Source organism: Enhydra lutris, unplaced genomic scaffold (assembly GCF_002288905.1).
Source record: "Enhydra lutris kenyoni isolate GAN:26980312 unplaced genomic scaffold, ASM228890v2 scaffoldscaffold6, whole genome shotgun sequence".
Lineage (NCBI taxonomy): Eukaryota > Metazoa > Chordata > Mammalia > Carnivora > Mustelidae > Enhydra > Enhydra lutris.
In genome coordinates, this window is record NW_019154090.1 from 18,434,666 (window position 1) to 18,453,193 (window position 18,528).

Below are 18,528 nucleotides of genomic sequence, written 5' to 3' on the forward strand. Positions count from 1 at the left end.
CCTGGTTTCCTCACTCCCCCTTAGGGAGGGACCACAGAGAGAGACACCTCATCAAGGGGCGGAGCCAAGAGTACTCACAGGCCTACTGGGTGACATAAGAGAGTGAGTCTGAGTCTGAGGACAGACCTCTGCTAGAAGCGGAGCTGTCTGGGGGAGCAGGGAGCCCCAGCCTCTGTACCTTTCCTTGCTGAGAATGTAGGCAGGTCACTCTGACCTGGAGAAAAGCTGGAGTCTAGAGAGAGAACTGGGGGGGGCTGAAGGCTCTTCTGTGAGGACCATTTCCTGACACAAAGTACACAAACCAAAGTGTAAAGTCCCAGGGTAGGGTGAGGCAGACCCAAGTGTGTCTCAGGATCCGTGGGAAGAATGTGGGGTCAAGCTCGGAGAACTGACACATCCCTGAATGGCCCACCACCCCAAAGACATCGCCAAGCAAGTCTCAGCAAGAGGCCTGGTCTCCCAAGGCAGCGGCTATCCAAAGGGATGTTTCCCACCCTGACTGTCCAAGGAAGACGACCTGCCTTGGCCTCTAACATGGGAGATGACACTGAGCGACTCATTTAACTTCTAGTCTCACTTTTACCAAATATAAAGTCAAGGGCTTGACTGAATTTCTCTAGAAGGCAGGGTGGTAGAAAAAACATGTGTGGACTCTGGGACCAGACTGCCTGAAGCAGAATCCCAGCTCTACCTTCCGTTAGCTGTGTGACCTCAGCACAGTGACTGCTCTGATCCCACTCCTTCATGTGTGAATGCGGGTAACAGTAATGGTGAGGGTGCTAGTAAGATCCAAAGTCCTAAAAGCCAAAAGTACCCAGCCCCATATATGGCACATGGGAGCTCATTTGATGCAGGTTCCCTCCCTCTGCTCCCTCACCAAAGTCCGCTAAGGGCACAGGTTCTGACCCCAGGTTAGGAGAGAGCACCAGCAGTGCACAGCACAGGGAAGGGCTACACCAGCCACACGTCCACACGATCCCCCCGTGCTGGGTGGGATCCTTGATTGGGGGGGGGGGTACTTTCCAAGTCAGATAATGAGACAGATGTAGGGAGGAGCTGTTCAAACAGAAGAAGCCCGGCTGAATAACCAGAGAGGACTCTCCCTGAGCACTCCCTTGGCACCAGAGTCCCTTCTAATGCTCTCAACCCAGACTGGCCCGGAAGATCTGGAGCCAGGAGCAGCCCTAGCATGTTGCCAGCTAGTGTCTGTCCCAGAGACCTCCCAGTCCAAACTGTGCACCACCCAGGCCACATTGTCCCAAAGGGCCCAAATCCCTAGGCTCTCTTCCTACCCCTTCCAAGCCACAGCTGTGCCCCATCTGTCCCACCTCAAACAGAGGCACTGCTTCTAGCCCAACCCCAGCTCTCCACCACAGCATTACTGGTTTTAACTGGACCCTGTTCTCCCTGCACCCTGCGCCTTCATCAAACCCTCAGGCCTGGGCCTCTCACTGAAAAAGCCCTGCCTTCCCTGCCAGCAGCCCTGCCCCCACCCTCCTCACCAATGAGCCACTCTTCTTAAGTTTTCAGAATCCTTCTAATACCGTTCTGATTCCTCCTGTGGTTGCTCACTACGGAGAACATGTTCCTTCTGTGGCCTTTTCAAGGCCCTTCCTGATGAGGCTCAGTGATCTACATTCCCAGCTTCTTCCCTCACATCTTCTCTGCCCCATCTAAACTAAGCTGGAGAGGTGCCTGGGTGGCTCAGTGGGTTGAGCCTCTGCTTTCGGCTCAGGTCATGATCCCAGGGTCCTGGGATCGAGCCCCACATCGGGCTCTCTGCTCAGCAGGGAGCCTGCTTCCCTCTCTCTCTCTCTGCCTGCCTCTCTGCCTACTTGTGATCTGTGTCAAATAAATAAATAAAACCTTTTAAAAAAAATAGGCCGGACCAAGAGCAAGAACAGTCAGTGCTTCCTGTCCCCCCCATTTCATCCCGGCCCCTAGGGTGGACTGTCTGACCCCCAGGCTCCATTCTCTCCCACGAAAGACCCAACTCAGAAGCGGCCTCCTGCGGTAATCATGCCCGTGACTCCTCACGATGCCACGTGAGACTCGTGAGACTCGTCATCTCCGCCCAGGCCAGGCAGAGCCCATGCAACACTTGCTGGAGGACTGAAGGAGCAAACGAGAAAAGGAGGCACACAGGTGGGGGGAGGGGCCACAAAATGGCAGTGGCGTTTTAAAAATGAGTTACACTCAGGTAGAAACAGGGAGGGTCGGGGGAACTGACTCACAAAAACCTAGCCTGAGAAGATAGTTTCCAAGGATGGAAGGAGGAGCTGAACAGGGGAAATGCCCAGATCAGAAACTGCAGAATAACCACAAACCCTGCCCGTGAAAACAGAAACCTGTAGGCTTTTCCGGTGCAGAGCCGCTGTCATCCCCTCCCACACCCCTCGCGCAGGCACACCACCTCACAAACACACATGCATGTAGGCCAGGGTCTGAGTGCTCCGTGCCCGCCCACCCTGAGAAGCAGCCCATGACGTGGCTACTGCTTGGCAGGCAGCTGGAGGGTCTGTTCAAAGCCTGAGGCCGATACGTGTAGCCCCGCGCACACCCCCCACCGCCACACACACCACCAGCAGGACCCAGGAGAACCTCCGGCCTGCCCTGTGCTCCTGGGCGCATTCCCACGGAGACCAGGCTGGAGGCTGACTGGGCTCCTGCCCAACACAGGAACCACACAGGCACGGAGCAGCTCCAGGCCAGGCGTCCAAGCTTCCCAAGCTCTGGCTTGGCCACGCCGGGTCCCTTGCACCCCACGCCGCCACAGGAAGGGCCAGCCTGGTGCTGATGCCCTCCAAGCGCATCAAGCCAACGGGAGGCTGAAGGACAGGACGCCAGCGTGAGACGCCCTACCACGGTCTTGAAAATCATTTCCGTGCCACCTCCCAACCCCACTTCCCATCCTCCTTGTCCGGCAGGCAAACACAGAAGGGTCCTTTTTTCTGAGAGAGCCAGGGCTGGTCCCCCAGGGACTGCCATCAGGGGAGGAGACTCCCTGGGACAGGCATGGCCTCTGCCCTAGCTGGGGGAAGGGGGAGGCCGAGCCACCCCAGCTGTCTGGGTCAGAACTGCAGTGGGACAGGAAGGGCAGGGACAGACACCCTCCCAGGACCTGGGAGCTTCGGAAGGAGAGGAGAACTGCTTAGAAGAGCAGGAGACTAGCACCCTGTTCCCAGAGACCCATGACCCAGCACTCATCCCCCACTCAGACCATGGGAAAACAACATTCAAGGAACACTGGGGAAAAGAAAAGCCAGGGTACTGGGAGTTCCTTGCTAGGTTCGAGACACACAAGTGAGACAGGGGAACTCTCTGAGGGAAAGGCTAGGATCCCATAGCCAGGGGGCCAGGCCAGCCTCCTGTGTAGCAGAAGAGTGCAGGCCTTCACCAATGACAAAGGACTGTCTTCAAGCTCGCTCCAACCTGAGAGGGCCTGGGGTTCCATCAGCAAGCATGGTATGTTCATTCCTCCAAGGACCAGGTCCCCAAGGCCCATGCTTGAGGAATGGCATGTGTACCACCACACCAAACATGGCTGCAGTAGACAGCGGCAAGATAAACTGCCTGGGCATTTAATCACCCACATACTCTCATGAAGATACAGAAACCACCAGTCTTCCTCGAGGGGCTTTGGGGTAATGAGGGACTACCCATGCTGGGTCAGGGACTGGCATCACAGGCCAGCTCTGAGAGCTGAGGACTTTCTGATGGCCAGACTGCCTGGTGCCCTGGGCAGAAGCCTGGGGGTTCTGGTGGCAACCTGCCCCCTCTTGCTCCTTCAGGAAGCCTGCCCTGACCATCCCCCTTCCTAAAGGCTGCCCATGCCTAGCAGAGGAGAACCACGCAGGTCTTAAATCCTAGCTGTGCAGCCCTAGGCAGGTCCTCACTCTTTTGGCCTCTGTTTCCCCATTAGTACAGTAAGGTCCTTGTCAGGAACCAGTGATCCCACTGATATCTGAAGGAGACTGACCCCTGGCCTGTGTGCCTAGTGCATCAGCTCGAGGCCCAGAGAAGCCAGCAGCAGGGGAGAGAACTGCAGCCAACTGCCAGGGCTTTGCTGGGGTTGGGCCCAAACCTAGGAGAGGTAAAGCTAGGCCGTAGCTGCCTTGGCCCAAGGGAAAGAATCCAAGCAGCCATTTCCCTGGCTCAAAAAGGGGTCCTGCAGGGATGGGGCACCATGGAGGCGTGGGGTCCTGAGGCCAGAGCTCAGATCAGTGCCTGCAGCTGTGCTCTAAGCCAGAGGCGGCTTCCTGAGCCTACAGCACCCAACCTGCACACTCACCAGGAGCTGGTGGCATGTGCCCCCCACCACCTCACACAGGATGCATATCAGAACGGGAGACCAACAGACTGAAGTCACCAAGATCAATTCTCAAATCCTGTTTCCAAGCATACAGATGGGCCTTGCTGGCAGGTTAGGGATAAAGCAAAGGTTTCCATTAGGGGTGGGACAGCCATTAACCGTTCGCATGTGAACAGTCAACTACATAAAAACATTCACATGCGAGAGTCAAGCCTGGCCTGCCTTGACCACCCCCAACCCTGGATTGGTTTCTGTTTTGACTTTTATGCAGAAGAAAACATGCGCGTTGCCTGGTGGCAGGGGCCGGCCCTAAGCACGGAGGCAGAATGCCACAAGACCGAGTCTGCAAAACCAGAGCCTGCAGGACCAGGCAAGGAAACCCTCCCTTGTCTCCTGTCTTGGCCCAGGGACAGATTCCTTGCCAGAGAGCATGAGACTAGAGATCAGCACTTACTTAAAGCACAGTGCCTGGGTCAGTCAGGCCTGGAAAGCAACTGACTTCAGCGTGTAAGAGCAGTGGTGGCTGCTTTCCCTTTAAGAGCCTCAGTTTCCTTATCTGAGTCACACAACTCATCCCAAGCACTTTGGGAGGCCAGCAGCTAGACAGAAGCAAAAAGTAGTGCTGCTGCTCGCAGGGCCAGATCAGAACTTGCCTTTGCAGGAAAGTAGGTCCCCAAGCCAGGGACAACACCTACTCCCCTGGGTGAGGAGAGGGTGCCACGAAGGGGACAAGCTCAATGGCAGGCAGCCAGCCTACAGTCTGGGAAGGGACTGAAGACAATGACCCTAGAGGACTTGTCTGTGCAAGGTCCTTCTGAGGGTAGGGCTGCTTCTGGTCTTAGAATCCTGTCCCCCACCTGCTCCCAGACATCAAGCTGAGCCACAAGTGCCCCACCAGTCATCCCCCTGCCCAGTGCATCAGGACAGCCGTGGCAGGGAGGTGCAGAGAGGCAGCATTCCTGGACACCAGGCAGAGTCCCCAGGGAAGAGAAAGGGGGGGAGCAGGGGCAGGGCACCAAGCCTTTTCCAGGGTATCTTGATGAGTACAGCTCATGAGAGCTAGCCAATCCTGCCCCAGAGCAGACTTCACTCTGACCATGGCAGGCCCTAGAAGGGAGAGAAGGGAGCCCACCATCAAATCTAAGATTCTAAATTAGACCCAAGCTTCTCAGTCAGGAACCAGTGTCCTAGCATCCCCTGCTGCCAGTGAGGTCACCTTCCAAACAGCCCTACACAGACAGAGGTCCTGCAAACCTACTGGCCAATTACCTACCCATCAGACAAGGGGGATGTACAGAGAGGAATCAGGAGCACCAAGTACCAGCAAGGCGGGTGGGAGGCACAGCCCCACCTCTGAGCCTCATCTCCCTTATCTGCAAAAGAGGATCACCACTCCTGGCCCTTCTTCATTGGGCGACTGTGAGATGTCAAGAGACACTGAAGCGATCTCATCAGAAAGAGACAGGAGGACATACTGAAAATTAACCTCCCCGCAAATGATGAACACAGAGCCAAGAACACCACCACCAGCACAACAAAAAACCAGAAGTGGCATATATCACAAATTTCTGGACATGAAACATGCTTTCACTGAACTATTTTTCTTTTCTTTTTTTAAAATTTTTAAAGAAGATTTTATTTATTTATTTGACACACAGAGAGAGATCACAAGTAGGCAGAGAGGCAGGCAAAGAGAGATGCTCTCCGCTGAGCAGAGAGCCCGATGCAGGGCTCAATCCCAGGACCCTGAGACCATGACCTGAGCCAAAGGCAGAGGCTTTAACCCACTGAGCCACCCAGGCACCCCTGAACTATTTTTCTTAAGAAGAGCATTCTTCCTGGGGCACCTGGGTGGCTCAGTGGGTTGGGCCTTTGCCTTTAGCTCGGGTCATGATCTTGGGAGTCCTGGGATCAAGCCCCACATTGGGCTCTCTACTCAGCAGGGAGCCTGCTTCCCCCTCTGCCTCTCTGCCTACTTGTGATCTGTCAAATGAATAAATAAAATCTTGAAAAAAAAAAAAAAAAAAAAGAGCATTCTTCCTTTTACAAAGTACATAAACTAACTTGATGTAAACTGTAGAAATTACCCAAAGAGAAATACATGCACCTACATTTTGCAACTTAAAAAAATTTCAACTCATGGTAAACATGAAGAGTTTTGTTTTTTAATCTAGAGAGCTTGAAAGAGGTAAGTGAATGTTACCTGGCCTGCACAGGTCTTTCCCCTCTGGGGGTTTTCATTACCCCAAACTCACGGGATGTGAACCCCCAGATCCCCTCCAGGACTGGCTGTCCAGCCCTGCAAGGGCACTGGGGGAAGGTGGGGAAAGCCCAGCCCTCCCCAGAAGGCCAAGTCCAATCAAGGCTATGATGAGCTGCAAGGACCCCAGGACATCAGCTCTCAGGCCATGCCCCTCCCTCCAAGCCTCTGCACGTGCCAGGCTGGTGGCATAGCCAGTGCTCCACACTGTTGTCACATTCTAGTGCTTCCAGGGATCTAGGTCACTGGCCTGTGAGCTAGCTCCTGAAGGAAGAAGCTACGTTCAACTCTTCTATCCATTCCCCAAATTCAGGTCCTAGTTAGGCCTCAAAATGTATACAGAGTGCTAAAGAGCAGGAATGAACACACAAGTTAGATTCCAGAGTTCTTTATCTAACAAAGCACAGATGCTCAAAGATGGTATCAGGGATGGCTTCCTGGAAAAGGTGCTGTAGTCGACAAAGGCTGAGGAGCTACAACAAATATGCAAATACAGAAGTTGGTGAGGTTTACTAAGGGGACAGAAAAAAGAAGGACCAGTTACCGCTGCAGCATGGGGGTGGGGGCATGGCCTCTGGGGGTCGGGGCAATCTGGGAACACTGGGAAGTCCCTGCACAAAGGTTCCTGCAACTGGTGGGAACCATGGGAAGTTAATGGAACTTTGAGGAGTAGAAAAGGCAGGGCTCCCTGAGCACCCTGCCCTGCTTGGCTCTACGCCAAGGCCACCAGGAGATTCAGAAAGCGAGGCCCAGGGATCAAGAGAGGTGTGCAAATCTTCCCCCAAATGGGGCACTTGGCTCATTTGGTAGATCACGTGACTCCTGATTTGGGGGTTATGAGTTTGAGCCCCATGTTGGGTATAGGGATTACTTAGAAATAAAATCTTACTAAAAACAAAAACAAAAACAAACAAAAACAAAAAAAAAAACCCCACAAACTTCCCCCTAAATGCTCTCTCATTATAACCCGCTCCAAACACAGCGGGGAATAAACAAATGGGCCATTCCCGGCTGCCCCCACCCCTCAAGTCAGCCACCTTTCATCACCCTCCAAAGACTACACACCCAGGGCAAGGGAGCACGAATGGAGCTGAGCCTTCTCCCTCAAAGGATGCCGACACGGAGAAAGGAAGCCACAAGGGAAACGCTCTGTGGCCAATTCCTGGCCCTCTCCCCCTGCCACTCTTACACACAGGTTCCTGCACGATGCCCCAAGGGTAGGGTAGGCACTGCACCCCAGAGTCCCCTTCAGAGGGAGCCAAAGACAAAGGGGCTCTGCCCCCAGAGTAGCTGTACCAACTAGAAGATACAGCTTTTAAAGAGTCGTCAGACCTCTGAAGGGAAAGATGGAGGTGACCCAAGGAGAAGAAAGGACAGAACCTGGGCACAGGTGGGAAAAGAACCTAACGCAGCTGGAATGAGGGGCACTGGACCGGCCAGCGGTTTCCATGCTGTGCAAGCCCTCTGGAAGGAGTGAGAGACCCCTCCTCCCCTGCCTTCCATTCCCCTCTCTATTCTGAGACTATGAACTCCCCCCTCCTATCTTCCAACAGAAGCCGTCAGAAGCAGCTCCCATATCTCACCAGAGAGGAAGTCAAAAGCAGAGGGGTGGGGAGCTACCTACCTCCATTTTATAGACAAGCTTGGAGCCTGGGAGACCTGGGGTCAGAGGGCCATGCAACACAGAAAAGGCGAGAATGGGGCTTTTCTCCTTCCCATGCCAGTGTAGCGGCAGGGGAGAGAGACCACAGCCCCTTCTCAGGGTCCTGGCTGAATCCTGGGAGTCCGGGTACCAGGGCAGAGCTCAGCATCTGCTTCTGGCTGGGGTTTCATCAGTCACTGCTCCCTAAACACCTGACCGAGAAGAGCAGCCAGGCCTGACTGGGCATCTGGCCCTCTCCCACCTTGATAAACAGGAAAAGGCCATTCAGACAGCTGCACGGAGGTCTGCAGGGTCCTCCTACACAGGACCTGGAACCCGTGTGTACTAACTGCTTCAGGTTACAGCTGTAAAGGATTGTTGCCAGCACATGAATCATCTAGATTCTAGATGACTCTCCTCTTCGGAGCAATGAGAAAATGGAGGCTCCAGAGGGTTTTGTCAGGATCACACGGTGGTTCGTGGCAGAACTGGGACCCTCTGCATGGCCCCAGAGCCTTCCCACCACCCAGGCAGGCAGTCCTCCTGCCTAGGACACTAGACCAATCCCACCCATTTCAGAGGTGGGATCAGCATGCTCAGGCCGCAAAGGAAGGAAGGGAAAGAGGCCCCACCCACAGAACTCAAAGCTGGGAGAGAGCTGAGCAGTTGCCCCTTACCGCTAGTTCATTCATTCCATCATCTAATCAAACCCGTATCGGACACCTATCTCCTCAGTGTCGGGCCCTGGGTTGAGTCCTGGGTAAACAGAGATCAATAAGGCACTTGAGTTCCTGCCCTTCAGAAAAGCCCCGGGCTGGTGGAGGAAACAGATGGGGAAGTAGATAACCATGAGGTCGTGCAAAGATGGAACAACAGGGAGATGTCTGTGGTGCTGGGAGCACAGAGAAAGTGAGCAGTGCTCCTTGGGATTTCTCAGATTGCTCTGCAGAAGGCAGGTCTGGAGGGTCATGTCAGGCACAGGGGATCGTGGAAGCCAAGGCACCAATAGAGCAGTTTTATTGCTGGTGGGGGAGGCATTCAGTTTCACGGTAGAGGGGTAAGGACTCTGGGCCCACAGCGGGCCTTTCCCACAATAGTGCAGTATGGACAAGGACTTGCCCCAACTTTGCTGCCCAGGCCGAAATAACTCCCCAGGTAGTTCATGGGTCAGCCCCCAGGGCACAAGTTCTCTGCACTCTGCCTCCAATGAAGGCTGATGCTGTCCGAGTTTTTTCTAGATGTCTTGTGTCTGCCCCTCCGCCACCCACCCCCCCAGTATATTCAGGCTCCCTAGAGAACAAGAACACGGAGTATAAGTCACTTTTCCATCCTCCTCTTTCCCAACCTTCAGAGCAATAAACATGGTTCACCATGCCCTCCCTCCCACGTGAAGCTCTGCCCTTGGCTTCTCCCTCATGACTTCTGGTTTCCTCCTTCTTGGGCTTCAGGTCTAGCCACATTACACATTGGCCTTTGTCAAGGCCGAGGCCAAGGTCCTCTCTTCCCCTAATGCTCTACCTCCTCTCAGTCAGTAATCAATGCCCATAGATTCCATGGCCTCCTCTTACAGACAATGCAGTCCCCACCTCTAAGCTTCAGGTCCTTCGGTGCAATTGCCTACTTGCCACGTCCACCTGCTTGCCTCAAAAACACCTCAAAGTCAACCCCTCAAACCAAACACATTACCTCAAACACACTCTTCAACACGTCTTTCACCAAAACCCAGGTCTCTTGCCACACCTCTTGGGTCAGCTAACAGCATCACCTCCCAACAGGTACAAAAACTAGAAACTTTAAAACCATCCTTAACACCTTTCTCTCACCATCCCTAATCTAATCCTTGGACAAGCCCTAATACTGGCTTTATTTGTCACAACCTAAATTTACTGAGCACTTAAATGAGTGGGAACCCTATGAGCATTTTAAGGCTATCTGACTGACAACCTTCTCAATGGAATACGAGCTCCTTGAGGCCATGGACCATACCTGTCAGTTTTAAGGCCCCAGGACTAGCAGGAAATGGAATGCATTAGAAGACAGGAAAATCTGTCCCCCTCCAAGGAAACAGTAGGAACCTCTGGCTAGAGATCTAAGGGATGGGCTGAAGTGGGAAGACAGGTGGAGAGAGACAGCAGAGGCCTCCTATACAGAGCTCCTTTTGGAGCCCCATGCCTGACCTGGCTCCCCACCTCTTTGGTTTCCACGTTACCACCACCACACATCCTACTCATTCTTGGAGGCATGGGGTGGGAAGAAGGTGTAGGGCCAGCCCTTAAACCACCAGCAGAGTCAACCCTGACCAGGAGGCTGGAGACATGCTAAGCAATGAAGAAGTCATGAAGGCAAGGTCTGTTGGCCCACACATCCTCTTCTGTGCACCGCACTAGGCCTCTCACATTCTAGAACTGCAGAGCTCAGCCACTCCTCAGCATCTGGCCATACTCCCTCTGGGTCACACCAACCCATGCCAAGACACTTTCCTTGTCCTCTTTTTGCTTCCTGGGGAGGCAAGGCCGATGCAAGATCTAGCCCCTGACCCCACTCCAAGGTCATGGGGAACTCACTGACTCCCCAGGAAGCCCATCTAGGATTCTTAGAGGGTGCCTCCCCTGTCAACAGGAATGCCTACCTTGGGACTTCCCACTCCTGATTTTCATTTCCTAGTTCTATACTTTTTTTTTTTTTTTTTTAGATTTTATTTATTTATTTATTTGACAGAGAGAGAGAGATCACAAGTAGGCAGAGAGGCAGGCAGAGGTGGGGTGGGGGGAGCAGGCTCCCTGCTGAGCAGAGAGCCTGATGCGGGGCTCGATCCCAGAACCCTGGGATTATGACCTGGGCCGAAGGCAGAGGCTTTAACCCACTGAGCCACCCAGATGCCCCATTTCCTAGTTCTATACTCCTAAGACAAATTCTGGCCTCACCTCCCCTAAAAAGCTTCTTGCTGCCTCCCACTCCAGCCTTCCAGTGTGGGCCAATTCTCAGGCCAGGGACCAGGACATCCCTGTGGAAATGGTCCAGGCACCAGGCATTCTGTGGTCATTAGAAGGTATGTTCTTTGTATTTCACTGCTAGCCTCAAGAGGCCCTGGGTAAAATCCTTGACAAAGTGACATATGCTACCCTTTTTAACCTCCTCGGTGGATATACTAAGAGTTCCCAAGAAAGGCCACAGGCACATTATACTTAATTCCTACTTCAGGGAGAGTGACTAGGGTAGAAGAGGAGAGCTACCTCCCGACAGGGGAGGGCCATCAGGTGGAATGGGGTGGTGGGGAGAGGGGTCTGCAGAGCCCCTGCACCCGTCACTGCCCAACCTCCCAGCTGACCTTCTGCACCCAAGTAGGCTGAAGGCCTTTGGGACCTGTGGCCCACTCCTCTCCTTCCCAGGGTTAGTCACTCTATGAACTCAGCCCGTACTCTTGGGGCCTGAAACTGATGTCATTCAGTCCCGCAGGGTTAGAATTCACCCACCACACACCCACAGCTTCACAGCCAGAGGTCCAGTGTGGTCAGTGCCCTACTCCCCCCACGGACAAGGCCAAGCCAAGGACACTGTGACCTGGGGGCACCCCTTAAACAACTACTTCCCTCAGGACATTTCAGCTCAGCCATATCCCCAGGTGTCCAAGAAAACAGGAAGCCAACCCCAAAGTGAACGGCCCACCCTTACTGAGTTAGAATTAGATCTCACACAAACAAGTGGTCAGACTTGCTGTGGCCCAGCCCCTCACCAGTCTAGTTAGTGTTCACTGCCAGGGCTTGGAGCTTCCGTCAGACCACCCACTCCTCACTGTGCCCACGCCTTGCTCCCAGGCACCTCGCAGCCTTTGTAAAGATTCTCTAACCAATGCTGGCTTCCCAGCCAGCAGGGGGAGGAACTCCACAAGGGCAGGATGGGCTGCAACAGAGTTGTGTCTGGACCCTTGGGTTCAGCCTACAGTACTTCAGGCACAACTGTCTCCTGCTGGCTCTGGGCTTTCATGCTCTTCTACATGTTCTAGATTGCAATCTTCCCGGGATTGAAGATCAAGCCACCTTCTTTTCTTGCTTGCTAATCCAGCCCCCTCTGTGCCAGTCATGGGCACAGAAAAGGAGATGCCAGTCTTCTGCAGGAGAAAGTCCCGCCCATTTATTCTGCATCCTGAGTCCTGCTGAAGCCAGGGCCACCCGCCAACACCGGGAAGGGCCCGGAAGGAAGCAGCAGAGCCTATACACAAAGCCTACATGTGGCTATAAAAAGGAGCCCTCCCTGCTTCCCCCAGGATGGGCCCAGTTCCTAGGAGGTGATGAGTGGGGGAGAGAGCTAGTACTTGTGCCTGGGCACACAGCCACCGTAGCCTCTCCAAGGCTAGCCAAGCGCCACCTCAAAAGGAACCAGTGTTACAAGGAGAGGAGGGAGAATGTTAAGAGCTGAGTGAGGACAGCAAGCAGAGCCTCTCAAGCCCCATCTCCTGGGACCACAGACTCCCTGAAAGCAGCAAACTCTCTGTCCCCAGTGCCTCTTCCCCCAAACCAAGTATTCACAGAAGCACAGAAGACCCCTCTCCCACACTTCTCTACTGCTCCTCCTTCTCTCCCCAAGGGCTCCCTGTGGAGGCACCAGCATATCCAGCCAAAGAGCTCTGGGAGCAGCCATGAGGAGGCAATGAGGCTTTACCTCGGGGGTGACAGCAGGAAAGCCACTGCAGCAACAGACGAGGCTCAGGGGCAGCTCAAGAAGGGGCACAGCAGGAAAGGACAATGAAGCAGGGGCACAGACAGGATACTTCAAGTGTGAACACAAGGGTACCTGTTGCAGAGCCCAGCTACGCGGGCAGCAGTCCATGTACCACCACAGCAGAGCCAGCCACACCACTGCCCACACCAAGCTGCGGAAATGAATCCCACCCCCCAACCTCTGTCATCCAAAGCCCTCTCCAGCCTAGTTTGCCCAGCGTTTGAGGCCGTTCTCCAGAAACAAGTGGAGTGGCTTGTCATGCTACACACGTGTAGCAGAAGTGAAAAATGAGTCTCAGTTGTTGTCTGCAACGGAGAGATCTGGATCGTTCATTGTCAGAGCACCCTCACCTCTCCCGACTGCCAGAACAGCCTCCGGTTTGTTTCCTCCACAGCACACTCCAGGCCCTGTAATTATTTTTTCTGTCCGGTTGCTGGTGTCCTTTCTGGCTATACCTATCTTAACCTTTACATTTTTACCAGATTCCATGGTGCTTGGCATGTCAGCAAATGCTGGAGTCCAAAGCCAGGGTAGCACAGTGGGGTCCTGCTTGTTCAGTGTGCCAAAAAAGGTCCAAGAAGGTTGGGGTTTGGGGGCTTTTCCTTGTTGTTTTAAGGAGAAAAAAAGTAGCTATAGTGATAAAGCACACCAGGGCAGAAACCGACTACCATGGAACAAGCCAGAGCTTGCAGTTCTCACATCCAGCTTAGCAGACATAACACACAGCAGCCTGCCCACAGTACACACGGGCAAATGCAGGAACACTCTGGATGAATGCATGCACCTGAGCTTGTCATCAGGGGTCCTGGAGAGGCCCTTCATGGAGCACCTAGAGCACAGAGCCAGGTTCCCACCTCCCTGCAGAGGCTCAGGTGCTGTTGTCATCATGAGCCCGTCACAACAGGTCAGAGCAGGGCTCTTCGGTCCCCCTATCTCAGATCACCTGCTATCTTCACCCCCAGCAAAAGTGTGGGAAAGCATCTTGATGGGGTTGCCACAGGAAGATGAAGGCAGCAGATAATCTAGATGGAGGGTCTAGGTCCAATTTGTCCACGGACAGAAGCCTGGGCTGGTCAAAGAGCACATCTGGCCAGAGGGCAGAGTGGAGATCAGATCACTCTGTCCATATAAAAACAAAAACAAATCACACTGGTCCTACAGAACAATCTATCTTCTTGTCATTTTCTCAAGTGTAGAAAAATAACTGAACGTTGTAGTGGGAATCAGAGATCCTAGGCTCTGATCCTGGCATTGCCATGAACTTGCTGTGTGACCTTACCCTTGGGGCCTTGGTTTCTCATCTCTAAGAGAGGGCTAACCATTCTCACCTTCCCTCAGTTCACGGAGCTGTGGCGGTTCTCAAACAATACCACAGATGAGAATATGCTCCACGAACTCTACTGCACTAGGACAAATACCGATTCTCCTCACGCCCCAGTCCTCTGTGTACAGACTCAGGGAGGGAACAAAGAAGCGAAGCAGGAAACAGACTTCTAGCCCAGGCTGTCAGAGCAGCCACCAGTGGCCACACTTGGTGGGGGAAAGAGCTAGAGCTCTGTAGTTAGCTAAGGTGAAAGCAAAGGAAACGAATACTTATTAAGTGCCCACAAGTGCCAAATGCTGTGCAGAGCACGTTCACATAAAATCTCTTACTCTCATACACAACCTCAGCTGACCATTTTAATATACAGCTCTGTGAGGAAGAAATTCCTCTTATAGCTGAAAATCAGTTTCAGGTAAGTTAAGGTTACTTGTCCAAAGTCATGGGAAGAGCTAAGACTCAAACCCAAATCTGATTCTCAGCACAAATTTTCAGTCATATGGAGCCCAATTATCAACGGCCGCTCGAAGCCACTCATCGTTACCTTGGCTCTGCCTAGTCTGGTCATCTGTTACCATGTTGCTCTCAGAGAGCTCCCTCAGGGAAGCACGGCCCCGTACCTCTCTGAACAAAGCACTCTGCACGGAGCACCAGCACAGTCCCCTCCTCCTACCCCCACCTCCATTTCCCCCACAACTCTCCTCAAAGCCCCCAGACTTCTCCAGCTCTACGGGAATAGAGAGGGGGAAAAGTCTCCTATCCCCTAGTATCAGGCCTTTGTGATATTAGTCCTCACTTCCCCCCTCTCACTTATCCATCTCTGACCTCTTTGAAGCCGTATCAGAGGAAAGGGTACAGAATGGCAAGAGATGCCCTGAGTTAATGAAGACTGATAGGAATGGTGACAGAAGATGCAGAGACGGGCCCTATCATACTGAGGGGGTAGCATTAAAGCACTTCTTAGAAGAGAGGGGTCTCCAATCAATGTGCTCAGACAGCATTCACTGGGGCAAGACTCACAGAAATAGGCCAGTATGATACCACAGCAGCTGCTTTGAGCCAGCTGCTCTGTCACCTTGGAAAAGTCGGTGGCAGGAAAGAGCACCGACAACAGCGGGGCTGCTGAGAGCCTGGAGCAAGAGAATGGGTGGGCCTCCTCATCTCCCAGTCAAAGGGCTTGGTGGCCAGGCTCCAGCCCCTTAATATGACAGGTCCCTGGGCTCCCTTCTGCTACTGGATCCTCCCGGGGTACTTAATCCTCCTCCTCCTCATCAGAGACCCCGCCTCACCACACTCCCTGTGAACCACTCTATGAAGATCTTCAAACCTTCACAAAACCATTGTGAGACAAATGCAGTTTGTTACTCTATCCCCCTTCTGTAAACAAAGAGCCCAGAGAGAAAGGCACACACTCAAGGTCACAGAGCAAGTAAGTGGCACTACTGAGGCAGTCTGAGTTCCCAACCCAAATGCTAACCTACTGTGCTCCACCGGCTCACCCCTCCAGACCCAGCCCCGACCCTCCACAGCGGCTGTATCCCGCCGGCCTCTAGAGGAAGTCTTGCCCCTGCTCATCAGCTCTCTCCTGCAAACTGCAGTAGCTTTACTGGTTTCCCTCAACCTCTCTGAGATAAAATGCAAGACAGCCCCGCTTCAGCCACGGAGCAAAACCCAAGAGCATGGCACCCTGAGGCCCTCCCTAAACTGCTCCCAACCAGCCCCAGCCTTATCTCTACCACACTAAATACACACCTGAGCCCTGCACAGGGATCTCCCGTGCTCAACCTGGGCACAGGTAACTTCTTCAGTCAGTCAAGCACTGCTCACAGGTCACCCCCCTGCCCCTGCCCCAAAGCCCACCCTGGCTCTCTCCCATCAAGCCCAGCTCACTAAGCAGAGCTTGCTACTCTGCACTCACAGAGACCTTGGGATAGACCTCGATTATGGAACACAGCACACACGGTTATAATCACACGCTCCCAATTCTGTCTCTTCCAAGAATGTGGGAGTTCCTCAGTGGCACAGTCCATGTCTTAGTCACCCTTAGTGCCTAGCACTGGGCAAACAGGAAGTGTTCAAACAGTATTTATTGAATAAATGCCCCTCATTCCACAAGGCTACACAAAACAAGGTTAGTGGCCAAGATCTCTGGCCACTGACTCAAGACTATGCATCTATGTGTATGTACACACAGACACACGTATATACACACACACACACACACACACACACACACACACACACAGTGTCTTGAACCCAAATCGGACTAAGTCTAAAGCCACAAATCTCCAGTTACTGTGGTCAATTATCAACTGCTGCTCACGGCCATTCCTTATCCCTGGCTCTGCCTAGAATCTTTGTCACCTGTTACTACACTGTTCTCAAAGACACCCCCCGCCCCAAACAAGGAGGCATGCTTCCCTGAACAAAGCAGTCCACAAGGTGTACAAGAACACACCCCTCCTCCAACGGTACCTCCCTCCTTCTCCTAGGACTCTCCTCAGCTGTAGGTATGTAGGGAGGGAGGGCAATGTTGGGAGTGCTCAGCTTCTCCAGTCATCTGTGAAACAGGCTCCTTTCCTAGGTTCACAGGAAATAGAGCCCCAGCTGGACAGGGGCGCCTGGCAGAGCTGGTTTGGAAACCTACACATCAGGGCAAGTGTCGGGTGTTGAGGAAACACTAAGAGGTCTGACTTCCCCTGGAAAAACTATAGTCAGACAGGAAACACATAGGCAGGGATGGCTAGCTCTGGAGATCCGGACACGTGTCCTTGCTCCTTTCCCACTGGGAGTAATCAACCAGTACGAAGAAAACCCCCATGACACCCGGCCTGTCTACCTCAGACACCTCGGGCCCAGTCGGCAGAGCAAGCCTCATGGACTGTCTCCTCACCAGCCGGACAGCCACAGAGGTCAAGCCCCAGACAACTGGTCCTAATATCACCTTCTCTATGAGCCTGACTGCCTTGTCTGAGCGGTTTGCTCTCTTCTGCCACCACTCCTTCCCCACCCCATCAAAGGTACAACCAGGAATTATCACTGTCTATTTCCCTGAGGGCAAGGACCTGTTTTCATTCACCACCTAAGAAGGCCTGGCATCTAGAAGAGTGGGGAAGAATCCAAGTGGAAAGCGTTAGGCTCCAAAAGTCCCCACAGATGAGCATGGCTGTCATTCAGACCCCTCCGTGGAGCCTCCACCCAGGCCACGATGCCCACGATGACCCTTGACTGAACCCCAGAAAGGTATCAGAAAGACAAATGTGGAGCCAGAACCTAGAGGGGCTGAGGATCTGTAATGCAGGGCTACACACAAAAATTTCTCCTTAGAGGAGCAGCAGAGACCAGTGGGTATGGGGCCTGGGGCAGGCCCACTGGCAGCACAACTCTGGGGCTGAGAGTCCTTTCGGGATGGCCAGGGAGTCAGTGCCTGGAGAGCTGGGTCCAGGTGAGACTGTCTCATAGTAGCACAATCACCCCATGGAACAACTCACTCCCCGTATTTTCCATTTCCTCATCTGTAAAATGGGGTGGGACCCCAGACACAGCCCCACCCCCAAGAAAATATGATGAAAAGTCTTTGTAGCACTCAGCAGGAAGTCTGTAATGGCTTCGTATTCATTTATGTCAGTATCTGCTACAAAAAAAGCCAAACATCAACCTGGTTCCTGTCGCATAACCATGACAACTAGTACCAAAGCACTTTCCCACCCCTCTTTTGAGCCGAACTACCGCCCTAGAAATGAGCACATGGCAGCCCCATTTCACAAGCGGCAAAGTGAGAAGGCACGGAGTTAGGGCCGAATGAGGTCTCTTGCATGGGTGCTATGCATTTTCATTGAACCACAGTATCCCTCCTTCAGGTCCAGACACCTTGGGGATAGCAGAAGTGCCGCTCTCCTTGGCCAGGCTACAAGCACTACATGGAACCCTGGCAGAGTCAGCAGGAAAAGGCCAGATGGCAGAGGACACAGATGGCTGCCCGCCTTCCTCAGAGCCTGCAGAGGGGGCTGCAGGGACCAGCAATCATCAGCAAGGTAGACCAAAAACGGGCAGAAGTCGGACAGCTTCAGCGGGAGGCTCCATTTACAAGGTGTGAACTCTACCCAAGCATCATTACTCAGACTTCTTCAATCTGGGCCTCCGAAATCAAAGGGCCAAGACTCTGACATTCAGCGGGAGGCTCCATTTACAAGGTGTGAACTCTACCCAAGCATCATTACTCAGACTTCTTCAATCTGGGCCTCCGAAATCAAAGGGCCAAGACTCTGACATTC

At 53.3% G+C, this 18,528-nt stretch overlaps 1 protein-coding gene across 2 annotated transcripts in view; it reads right to left on the reverse strand.

Annotated features, from left to right (window-relative positions):
* The window catches only part of LOC111141423 (phospholipase C gamma 1), a 36,864-nt gene that overhangs the window by 15,666 nt on the left and 2,670 nt on the right, over positions 1-18,528 (reverse strand). The gene's annotated exons all lie outside the window — the stretch shown is intronic.